We start from the raw sequence: 12,583 nt of genomic DNA on the forward strand, positions 1-12,583 counted from the left end.
CTTATTCAAGATACATAATAATGAGGTAGATTGCACGCATTTGCATGTTTTTACATCTCATTATTATGTTGCCCACGGTAACTTATATTATCATGTTTATCGGTAATCTAATGTGGCAGAGAACTCCCGAATCCTCACATGAAGTCAGCCAGCAGGAGGGATGCCCACTCCCTCCTGCCGCCACTCCCTGAACTCGAACACCTCCAAACCTGATGTGAGAGAATCCCTTGAGATATGAAAGGGGTTTTATGTGTTTATTGCTCAAGGGGAAAGCAGAACCCTGTGAAAAGGAACGGCTCTGCCTTATCCTAGATATATGGAACACTTGATAAAGAGGATTGGGGGGGGGATTAGAACCAACTGATCAATAAGGGTGGTACATTCCCTGCACTCTAACCAGCTTTAAAACAGGTCAGAAGTGCCATAGCCTAGTGTGGGCAAAAGAGATGAGAAGAGTTTTGCTAGTGTTTCATTAATGGAGCAGTGGAAAAAGTGTAAAGAATACTGTAGGAAGTTGCAGTGCTGGGAGATAGTGTGACCCACCTATAAAACGGGGGGCTGAAGTTCCAGCCCCAGAGTGGTGTGCTGCCTGGACTGAGCTGAACAGGGCAGCCCCACAATGTACCAGTAACACCATTTGAACAGAAACTGGATTCTAATTGAACAGAGAAAGCTTATTTTTCCTTTCGGCACAATCTCAATGCAGAGACTGTTCGAGGATTATGCAAATAATGCTTATGAGTGAAGGCCTATGAGAAGGTCTGCTTGATGGAAATAAAGTGTTTTCTTTTAGAAACTGTGACGGCTTGGGTGATTCGCTCGGTGAGCCTCGAGAGGCCTGGAACCACTGGCACTCAAAGGGAGGTGTAGGATTGAGTGGCTTGTGGCAGGAAACGGGGGTTGCCCACTGGCAGCCTCAGTTCCGCCACACTATATAGTGTTCCCGCTTTTAGAATTCCATCACCATTTTTGTCTTTACAACCTCCTGTGGGAGGGCATTCCAGGCATCCACCACCCTTTCCGTGAAAAAAAAAAATAAAAATCCTGACATTGCTCCTAAGTCTTCCACCTTGCAACCCCAACTCATGACCTCTACAGCAGCGGTTCTCAACCCTGTCCTGGGGACCCCCCAGCCAGTCGAGTTTTCAAGATATCCTTAATGAATATGCATGAGAGAGATTTGCATATAATGGAAGTGACAGGCATGCAAATCTCTCTCGTGCATACTCATTAGGGATATCTTGAAAACCCGACTGGCTGGGGGGGTCCCCAGGACAGGGTTGAGAACCGCTGCTCTACAGTGTAGTTCTACTGCCTCCCCCATCACTGACAAAGATAAGTTTGCATATTAATACCTTTTATTTCCTCTCTGAATCTCAACTAGAAGAGTTTATCAAAATCCACTTCACTGTTCACATAATGTTTTATGTTGATATATTCATTGAACACATTTTAAACACATGAACTAGAAGGAATCATGCTAAGCATTCAGGCACAATACCAATGATGATGGATGAGAGAATACTGTAAAACCGTGATATGTATTAATGAGTGACACAGTGATAGGTGATGCCAATGGTAAAGTAACAAGACAGGAAGCAAACACATAATTGTCAGTCACTGAGTGGAATCAAATGTTTTCTCTCCAGGGGAGATGGGTTTGTTTTCTGATATATTAATAAAGGAACTAGTAACCTACGAGGGGGTGCTGAAAATTTTTTAGCCCAATCAACTTCCTAAATTCTGATCATTATTATGCCACTGCAACTGAAAAGAGTGTTATTTTATTTTGCAAAGTGCCAATTTCCAGAATCGTAATGCTATGTTTTGGCAGGGTTTGAGAAGTGTGGAATTTTCAAGTGTGGAACTCCGAGCCGTCATGCCATTTGGACGCCCGGTCTTCCAATTTCTTAAAGGTCTTCCTGCAGTTTTTCACAGTCTGCCTGCGTTTTAACAACTTTGAACAGTTTAGTGTCATCTGCAAATTTAGTCACCTCACTTGTAGTTCCAATTTCCAGATCATTTATAAATACGTTAAATAGCACCGGTCCCAGTACAGATCCCTGAAATGGTGAAATAAGGCCGTTTTGGGATCTTGCACAGTAGATTTTATATTGATGAAACGTGAAACGTTTTTGAACCTAGGTGCAAGTTTGATTTCTCATGTTTTTTTTTTCACATATTTTTGACTCCTCATGGTTAAGCAGTGTGTCATGATTTTTTTTTTTCAATTTAAATTGTAAAACATTTCATAATTTATACAGTCTTAAGGAATTTAATGTAAGTCTTAAGGAACATCAGGAATAAAAAAACAATCAGAGAAATAAGGTACTCCTGATACCAGCAACAAATCACCATACTTGTGAGATCCTGTGGCGGTCTCTTAACTTTTATAAGCACACTTAAAAACATATTTTGATTTTTATTAAATATGTTATGACTTTAGGACTGTGGGTTGCTTTGTAGGTTTGAATTTTTTTTTTTTTTTTTACATTTACTGCAGCCAAAATGAACAAGCACCAGCGTATGCAAAGGTAAACTGGGGAGGTGAATTGGTATCTTAGAGGCCACTGTATCTAGGATGTTGTTGGTAGTAGGAGATCATTTTTATTGTGCTTGATGAATGCCTCAACATTTCCCTATTCCATTATATTGTGGAAATTACGCACCCTTAAAGCATATTTTGATGTCTCATCTTTTAGGTTTTTGATTCAGTCATTGGTTCTGAGCCAGTTGAATTATCGTAATATTTTCTACTTATTACCCCCCCAAAAAAATCGATGTAGATTGCGCATAATTTAGAACGCTGACGTTCGACTGATCTTTAGTCTGAAAACGTTTGATCGTGTTACCCCTTTTTTTTCACGAATTGCATTGGTTGCCGGTCAAGGCTCGTGTGAAATTTAAATTTGGTTGCATTTGTTATACGCTATTGTTCGGCCTCGCACCTAATTAATCTTGTGGATTTGTTTCACATTTGTCAATTCAAAGCAGTCTCGACGCATGCGTGCTGTATTTACCTTTCCTTCAGTCAAAGGTTGTCAATAGAATATCATCAATGTCTTTCGTCGTTTCAAGCTGCAAAATGGGATCAATGGGATTTGAATTCACTAATAGTGAACTCTTGCTTATATCGGCATTTTAGGAGACAATTGAAAACACATTTGTTTACAAGATTTTTAGGAAATTAACATATTATATTCAACTGTATATGTACAGTTTTTTATTCTATTTTGCAAACCGCAAGGAACTCAGAGCTCCTTTTACAAAGGTGCACTAGGGTTTTTAGGCGGTAGTGGCTAGTGCACTTGGGAATTTAACATGCGCTATTGCGCGCATTAAGGCCCTAGCGCACCTTTGTAAAAGGAGCCCTTAATAGTATTGTAGTATGTTATATTATGTCCAATTTCTGACCACGTACGTGCAACGATTTACTACAGGATTTCTGGCTTAAAGATAATTGTATTCTACAGTATCTTAAAGAACAATCAGCTAACAGATTGGAAGGCAAATGTATAACAGAACCCATTGTTTCTAAAAATTAATTTATGACTTACGAGAACAAAGATACGGACTAATTAAGCTGCTGTTGTTAAAACCAGTGTCGGTTTAGACATGGAACTCATTCTTTGCTTATTCATTGTTTCCTTGGAAAGGCCTCGGAACTTCTCCCTTGTAGTTGCCAAGTTTCAGTAGTTGAGAAAAAATTAAAAAAAACAAAGAAAATTATTAATTGTGTAACTTCTTTTGCCGAGTCTGTTACTGTTTGTCTGAAGAAAATCAAGAATTTGATTTGGTGACAATATTATTTTTAGGAAAATTGATTCTGTTACTGGGCTACGCTCTCCACCCACTCCAGTCCCCTCTGTCCCATCCCTATCCTATCTCCTACTCTTGTAGTATATCACTAGACCGGAATTTTAGGTCGGCCCGTGCCTAAGGCCCCGTCCATGGGAGGGGCCTTAGGTGCCTGGGCCAATCAGGCCTTAGACCCTGCCCCAGTGCATCCCAAAATGCAGCAGGAAGGAGCAGGCCCATCTCATTCTGACAGAGGCAAGCCTGTCCACTTATCCACGTGGGAACAAATGATGTGAGCGGGCGGAAGTATGACAGGGAAGAGCTGAAGGGCCAGCTCCGCTCTCTCGGAAGACAACTGAAGATCAGGGAGGTGAAGGTGGCCTTCTCTGAGATCCTCCCAGTACCAAGAGCGGATGGAAAGAGACAAGGGGAATTGCAAGTAATCAACGCCTGGATGAGACGATGGTGCGAAGAAGAAGGCTTCGACTTCGTGCGCAACTGGACGGCGTTCTGGGGAAAAAGCAAGTACTACAGAAGGGACGGACTACACCTCAACAAGGAAGGAGCAAGAGTTTTGGCAGGCAACATGAAGAAGGCAATCGAGAAGGCTTTAAACTGAAAGACAGGGGAAAGCCGACAGTCGACCACCGGTCGATGGTACGGATAGCAGGATGCCCCGACGAAGAAGCCAAGGACAACTACACCTACACAAGAGAAGACGACCTCACAGCCAATAAGGGAGAAAAAGCAGGAAGGGACAACTCAGACACAGGAGGGGACGACCACACAGCAAACAAAGGTGATAACACAGGAGCAGTAAAGGATACCGTAATTGAAACTACAGGGAAGGCCAAGAGTAGAAGGTCCAAAAAGGTAACACGAAGGGAACTTAGATGTATGTATACGAATGCTAGAAGTCTGGGTAACAAAATGGGGGAACTAGAGACAATAGCAAGACATGACATATTGGATATCATTGGCATAACAGAAACATGGTGGAACGAAGAAAACAAATGGGACACAGTACTACAGGGATACAAACTGTATAGAAGAGATCGAGTAGGGCAGAAAGGTGGAGGTATTGCTCTATATGTTAAGGAGGGAATAGATTCTGTTGAAATGGTTACAACAGAAATGAAAGAGAAGCTTGAATCACTCTGGATCAAAATTCCTGGTCAATATGGCGCAGATACGAAAATTGGCCTTTACTATCGTCCACCAGGACAGGCGGAGGAAACTGACTCAGAAATGATGGAGGAAATCAAACAAGAATGCAAGACAGGCAATGTAATTATATTGGGAGACTTCAATTTCCCAGGGATAGACTGGAAACTAGCAACCTCCAACTGCGGCAAGGAAGCCAAGTTCCTGGAGGTGCTAGGGGATTGCTTCCTGGAACAAATGGTAAAAGAGCCGACAAGAGGCAACGCCACCTTGGACTTGGTCCTAAATGGCCTCACGGGACCGATAACAGAAGTGGAAGTCATAGTTCCACTGGGAACGAGTGATCACAATGTAATCAACTTTAAACTTGACATCGGGAAAGGGAAACATGCCAAAACCTTAACCACCACCTTGAACTTTAAAAAGGGTAAATACGATAGCATGAGAGCCATGGTAGAAAAACGACTCGAGAAGATGGTGGACAAACTTGAAACGGTTGATCAGGCATGGACCCTACTGAAAAATACTATCACAGAAGCACAAGATCTCTACATTCCGAGGATTTCCAAAGATCGGAGAACAAAGAGCAAAAGAGAACCGGCATGGCTTACCATACAGGTGAAGGAAGCCATAAAAGAAAAGAAGGACTCTTTCAAAAAATGGAAATGCATAAAGACAACCGAAGCCTGGAACAAACATAAAGATGATCAGAAGAAATGTCACAAGGCGGTGAGGGATGCAAAACAGGAATATGAGGAAAAAATAGCCCAGGAGGCCAAAAACTTCAAGCCCTTCTTTAGATACGTGAAAGGGAAAAAACCTGCAAAAGAGGCAGTGGGACCCCTGGACGACCAGGGAAGAAAAGGGTATATCAAGGAAGATAAACAAATCGCAGACAAACTAAATTCCTTCTTTGCGTCCGTCTTTACGAAGGAGGACACCTCAACAATACCTGAAGCGGAGAAAGTGTTTGCAGGAGAAATAGAAGACAGCCTCACCACAGTTGAAGTGGACTTAGACCAGATATACTATCAGATCGACAAACTTAAAAGTGACAAATCCCCTGGACCGGATGGGATTCATCCGAGAGTCTTAAAGGAATTGAAGTTTGAAATCGGAGAGTTATTGCAAAAACTTGCAAACCTGACAATCAGAACTGGACAGATACCGGACGACTGGAGGATAGCGAACGTCACCCCAATTTTCAAAAAAGGATCGAGAGGGGAACCGGGCAACTATAGACCTGTTAGTCTTACGTCTGTCCCTGGCAAGATGGTTGAAGCACTGATCAAGGATAGCATAGTCCGGCACTTGGACGCATACGACTTGATGAAACCCAGTCAACATGGATTCAGGAAAGGGAAATCATGTTTGACTAATTTACTCCAATTTTTCGAGACCGTGAACGAGCAAATTGATAGTGGGAAGCCGGTGGACATAATATACTTGGACTTCCAGAAAGCGTTCGACAAAGTTCCACACGAAAGACTTCTCAGGAAACTACAAAGTCATGGCATAGAGGGGGATATACAAAGATGGATAGGCAAATGGCTGGAAAACCGAAAGCAGAGAGTGGGCATAAATGGGAAGTTCTCCGACTGGGAGAAAGTGACTAGTGGTGTACCCCAGGGCTCGGTACTTGGGCCGATCCTTTTTAATATTTATATCAATGACCTGGAGGAAGGAACATCCAGTGAGATCATCAAGTTTGCAGACGATACAAAACTATGCCGGGCAATCAGATCGCAGGAGGATCGAGAGAAACTCCAGAGCGACTTGTGTCGGTTAGAAACATGGGCGGAGAAATGGCAGATGAAGTTCAATGTGGAGAAATGCAAGGTAATGCATTTAGGCAATAAAAATAAGGAATACGAGTATACAATGTCAGGTGCAACTCTGGGGAAGAGTGAACAAGAAAAGGACCTGGGTGTACTGATAGATAGGACCCTGAAGCCGTCGGCACAATGCGCGGCAGCGGCAAAGAAGGCAAATAGAATGTTGGGCATGATAAAGAAAGGAATCTCGAGTAGATCAGAGAAAGTTATAATGCCGCTTTATAGGGCAATGGTCAGACCACACTTGGAATACTGTGTCCAACATTGGTCCCCCTACCTAAAGAAGGATATAAAGCTGCTGGAGAGGGTGCAGAGACGAGCAACAAAACTGGTGAAGGGTATGGAGAAACTGGAATACGAGGACAGACTTATAACACTAGGATTGTTCTCCCTTGAGAAAAGGAGACTGCGTGGGGATATGATCGAGACCTTCAAAATACTGAAAGGAATCGACAAAATAGAGCAGAGAAGATTATTTACATTGTCCAATTTGACACGGACTAGAGGACATGTAATGAAGCTGAGGGGGGACAGGTTCAGGACTAATGTCAGGAAGTTCTGCTTTACTCAGAGAGTGGTTGACACCTGGAATGCTCTCCCAGAGGAGATTATGACAGAATCGACCATCCTAGGCTTCAAGAGCAAACTAGATGCATATCTCCTTAAGAGAGGCATATAAGGATTTGATGGACTATAAATTACGCCAGGTGTACACCTGGCAGGGCCTCCGCGTGTGCGGATCGCCGGACTTGATGGACCGAAGGTCTGATCCGGAGAAGGCAGTTCTTATGTTCTTATGTTCTTATGTTCTGCCAGATGGAAGACTCAGCTGGCCATCAGGTTAGAGGGGGGGTTTGGGGGTGGTGGTTAGGAGGGGTTCGGATGGGGTGGGGATGAAGGTGTCTGGGTGAGGGTTTTCTGGCAGGAGGCATTGGACATACTCCTGCCAGTTTTGTTCGAGGGGGGGTTCTGGGCAGGAGGGACTGGACATCCCTCCTGCCGCATTTGTTCGGGGGGGGGGGGGTGAGGGGCTGCTAAACTTATCGCGGCATGGAGATCCCTTGCTGCGATAAGCTTAGCGGCTGCACCTGCTTACAATATAGGCCAGCATTTTGCTGGCCTACATTGTATGCGTCACCTGCTGACATAGGGAGACATGTACGGCCGCCTAGGTCCGCCTAAATCTACTTCCGGGCCAAACCAAGCCCACGCCTAGCGTTAGGCGGGCTTGCTTGCCTCCCTAGGCTCCCAGAGGCACTTCCAGTGTAGGCGGCCTGCCTAGGGAGTTTTTTTTTTTTAGGAAAGGTACGTCCCAATTGGCTGGATAGACAGCAGTTGGCCTGCTACAATCAGGATGCCTTTATAGAATCTGGGCCTGAAGCAATATGGACATCAAACTGTAGAGTTTCAAATGTGTGAAACAGGAATGGCGCTTCTAAAATAGCCAGCAGAGTTTGCTTATAAGTTTATGGGTATCTTGTAGTAAAAAAGAAAGTACATCTTAGTTGTGCTTAACTGCTTTTTATCAACGATCATTTCTATTCAGTTTAGTTGCATTTCAACTTCTTGCATTAACCCCTCACTCAAACTCATGGCATGTCAATTCCATACATAAATTTATAGCATAGTTGCGTTTACCAAAGCTAGGCTAAGGATCATAAAAAAAAGAGCAACCCTACCCTCCCCTTCATTCTCCCACCTGCATCATTCCTGTACAGACTTTTGAAGGTCCGTCATAAGAGACTTAATTGGAATGAACTGAACATAAGAACATAAGAACTGCCATCTCCGGATCAGACCTTCGGTCCATCAAGTCCGGCGATCCGCACACGCGGAGGCCCTGCCAGGTGTACACCTGGCGTAATTTATAGTCCACCATATCCTTACATGCCTCTCTTAAGGAGATATGCATCTAGTTTGCTCTTGAAGCCTAGGACGGTCGATTCCGCAATAATCTCCTCTGGGAGGGCATTCCAGGTGTCAACCACTCTCTGAGTGAAGCAGAACTTCCTGACATTAGTCCTGAACTTGTCCCCCCTTAGCTTCATTACATGTCCTCTAGTCCGTGTCAAATTGGACAATGTAAATAATCTTCTCTGCTCTCTTAAGATAGAACGATGAACTGTTTGAAATCTCAAGTAAGTAAAAACGGATACGCTTGTAGAACGTTAAAAGATTAGCAACCCCGCCAAATTAAAATATCAGTAACTATGGGGTTCTTATATTAAGGTTCGCTAACCGATTTAGCACGCAGTAAATGCTAAGGCATCCATTATATCCTATGCGCTAAATTGGTTAGCACAGTGTTCTTCAACCTTTTGACACCTACAGACCGGCGGAAATAAAATAATTATTTTGTGGACCGGCATCGGTCCGCGGACCGGCAGTTGAAGAACTCTGGGCTAAGTCATGCCCATCTCCACCCAATCTCCACCCCAGACCCCGCCCCCATAATACTCCTAATTGTAACACCATTTTTTCCATTCATTTTTCATATATACACACACAATATAATTGTATTAACAACACTTAATGGTTAACCACAAAATTTAAATACACAAAGCACGCTGTATGCTTTTCAACATTCATTCCTACCAGAAAACAGATAACCCCATGCAAATGCAGGACCAAAAACTAAAAGTACTAATATTTACAAACAAACCCTAAGATGCAAGACTCTGCAAGCAGAACAACCCCAGAAGAAAAGAAACAAATGCACTTCTTCCTGAACAGACAAATCAATCACTAAATAAAAAAAAATAAAAGCAGTGCCCCTACCGTTGTTGTCTCTGTCCCTCCATGTGCCCTTGCCTTCTGGCCTGCCCCCCAGTGTTATCTTTGAGCCGGTCGACTGTGCAATCAATGCAGGGTCTTCGGGCCGGCTCCCTGAGTGCTGCATTGCACAAAGCTGTGGGAAGCAGCTCCTCGCGCGCATCCCGTGCCTCATCTGGAAGCCGTTCCTCTGACGTTGCAGGCCGCAGGTAGGAGCCTTTTCCCATGGCTTTGTGCACTGTAGCACTCAGGGAGCCGGCCCAAAGATGCCACATTGATTGTACCGAGGTCCGGTGGCTACAAAACAATCTCTTGGGCTCGCTGGAGATGCCAGCCCTGTGGACCGGCAGAAAATTTCTGCAGACCGGCGGTTGAAGAACACTGGGTTAGCACACCTTAATAAAAAGACCCCTATATTCTTAGCTTTCTGTCATCTTCCTTTTGATGCTTTTTCTTTCTGCTTTGTTGAAAAACATCATTTCCCCCAATGGATATCTGTCCTATTGTACAGTAGACCTGATTTTTTTTTTTCTCTATTCTCTTCTGCATCTGTCTTGGAAAGCACGTTATAGTGTACCAAAAAAATAACCCTTTGCAGACCACACTCAGTTCAAGGGCAGGTCCCTTCTACTTCACATGGAAAATTTATTATTCACGGCCTTTGGTGTATCTCCTTACACTCTTCACATAAATAGATCCTGCCGTCCCAGCAGACTGTGGCCCACACCCCTCTTCCACCGTAGAAATGTCTCAGAAGGATGAATGCCACAGGATTAAGCGCAAAATGGTCTTTGCTTAGCTCAGGATAACTGTGCCACAAGGCAATACAAATTCAGTCACGTAACTAAATTACAATTTCTTTTGCCAGTTTTCACAGCTATTGGTTTTCATTTTTTTTTTTCCAATTTATCAGACGGTGAGAATCGTTTTGCAGAGAACTTGTGTCCCGGATGACTTTCATTCCATCTTTATGCCAGTATCAGCCCGTTTTAACAACAGAAGCGCACTTGTCTCTTCTTCTGCTTCAGTTATGCTGCACATCTGCAGATTCCAGAGGAACGCAATCAAGGAGTAATTGAAGAAAAATGTTATTTTTAAAGGCCCGCTTCTAAAATTAAACATAATGGGGCTTTATTTTCAAAATGGTTCCTCCCATTCCGTCTCTGGTAAGACAGACACACAGCACAGAATGCCTGTCATCACTGGCTGAAGACAACGCATCGTTCTTTAAAAATAAAAGCCGTTATAACAGTTTTAAGGGCTCCTTTTATCAAGGTGTGTTACGGGGCTTAGCGCATCAGACATTTCATCACGCGCTAACCCCCGCGGCAAACCAAAATACTAACACCTCGTCAATGGAGGCGTTAGCGACTAGCGCGGCAGGCGGTTTAAAGTGCGGTATTCCGCGCGTTGAACCCCTACCGTGCCTCGATAAAAAGACCCGTAAAAGGTCATTTTAATCAGGATGTAGATCCAGTGATACTGTTTTCCTTTCTATAGCTGAAGACAATTCATAGATGGCCTTTGTTTTCAGAAGATGGATCGTTTTGGCTTTAGAAATACACTGCAACAGGGGCTCCCAAACCTGGTCCTGGAGGCACCCCCAGCCAGTCAGGTTTCCAGGATATCCACAATGAATATTCATGAGAGAGATTTGCATGCACTGTCTGAAGTGGATTAAAAAAAAAGATGATTAAAGTTTAAAAATGTGATTTTATCGCATTATCAAAAGATTTCAAAGCTGCATGCAGATCTTTCTCATTGAGTATTCATTGTGGACGTCCTCAAAACCTGACTGGCTGGGGGTGCCTCCAGGACGAGGTTTGGGAACCACTGCACTGCAGGCATATAAGCTGCCTTGTGAAGTTGCTCTACCAGTGATATCTAACAGTGATAACAACAAGAGGCAAAGATCTGCCAACCAGCAGTGGTGTAGTAAGGGTGAGCGGTGCCTGTGGCGGTGGCACCCCTCACCGCCCTCTTCCCTGACCCACCCTGCCACACATGCTCCCATTTCTCTCTCAGCGTAAGGCAGTATTCTTTATTGCAGGGTGGCCAGGTTACCCATTCCAGAAGGGAGACTTTTTGAACATTCCTGGTTTTAAAATTACATCCCAAAGCACTGTGGTATTTGTAGTCCATGATTCTATCCATTAAAATCTATAATGCACCAGGATGAGGTTGGCAGAAATCCAGGAATGGCCAAAAAGTCTTCTTTCTGGAATGGGTAACTTGGTCACCCTACCCTAAGTGTGGCCTCTTGACTCTACCCAGTACACAGTCCTTCCCCCCCCCCCACCTTTTCCTCAGATTTGCTGCTGGTATCCCTCCGTATCAGTTAGTTTGTTTAATACCTGTACCAAGATCTCGGTGATCCTCAGCTTTGTTCAAAATCCCACTCTCTTCTGATAAGACTGAGAGAGCGCCATGCAGTTCAAACTTTCTGTGAGCTGTGATACAGTTAAAAATAACAAACAGCAATAACAGAATAGCTGTTCCAAAGGAGGTACCACAATCAAATGTATAGGTGAAGATTCTGATTGTTCATTTAGAACACAGGTGTCAAACTCAAGGCCTGTGGGCCGAATCCGGCCCGCCTGGTCGTTTTATGCGGCCCGCAGTCCAATGCCCCAGTGTTATCTTGTGGCCGGCTCCCTCCTCCTCACAGTTGCAGTGTGCACGAAGCCTCGTGCGGTGGCTCCTTGCGCGTCCCGAGCCACATCCAGAAGCATTCCCTCTGACATTGTGACGTCGGAGAGAAGGCTTCCGGTTCAGGCACAGGACACACCAGGAGCCGCTGCACGCAGCTGTGAGGAGGAGGGAGCCGGCCACAAGATAACACTGGGGGCGTCGGACCACGGGCCACATAAAACGGCCAGGTTGGAGCAGACCAGAAGGTAAGACACCCACCGGAGGGAGGCACAGCATGGAGGGAGGGAGACAACAAAGGTAGGGGGAATGATTTTATTTTCAATTTAGTGATTGAATTGTGTCAATTTTGAGAATTTTCATCT

At 44.2% G+C, this 12,583-nt stretch overlaps 1 protein-coding gene across 3 annotated transcripts in view; it reads right to left on the bottom strand.

The window, feature by feature from the left end:
- Positions 1-12,583, bottom strand: part of LRRC4C (leucine rich repeat containing 4C) — a 584,836-nt gene that overhangs the window by 95,863 nt on the left and 476,390 nt on the right. The window contains exon 1 of one of the 3 annotated variants that reach the window (XM_033928521.1): positions 3,558-3,626. The exons of the other annotated variants lie outside the window; for them this stretch is intronic. The gene's annotated coding sequence lies outside the window, so the exon portion shown is untranslated. Of the gene's footprint in view, positions 1-3,557; positions 3,627-12,583 lie in introns of those variants that run through there. 3 annotated transcript variants of the gene reach the window in all.

Source organism: Geotrypetes seraphini, chromosome 19, assembly GCF_902459505.1.
Source record: "Geotrypetes seraphini chromosome 19, aGeoSer1.1, whole genome shotgun sequence".
Taxonomy (NCBI): domain Eukaryota; kingdom Metazoa; phylum Chordata; class Amphibia; order Gymnophiona; family Dermophiidae; genus Geotrypetes; species Geotrypetes seraphini.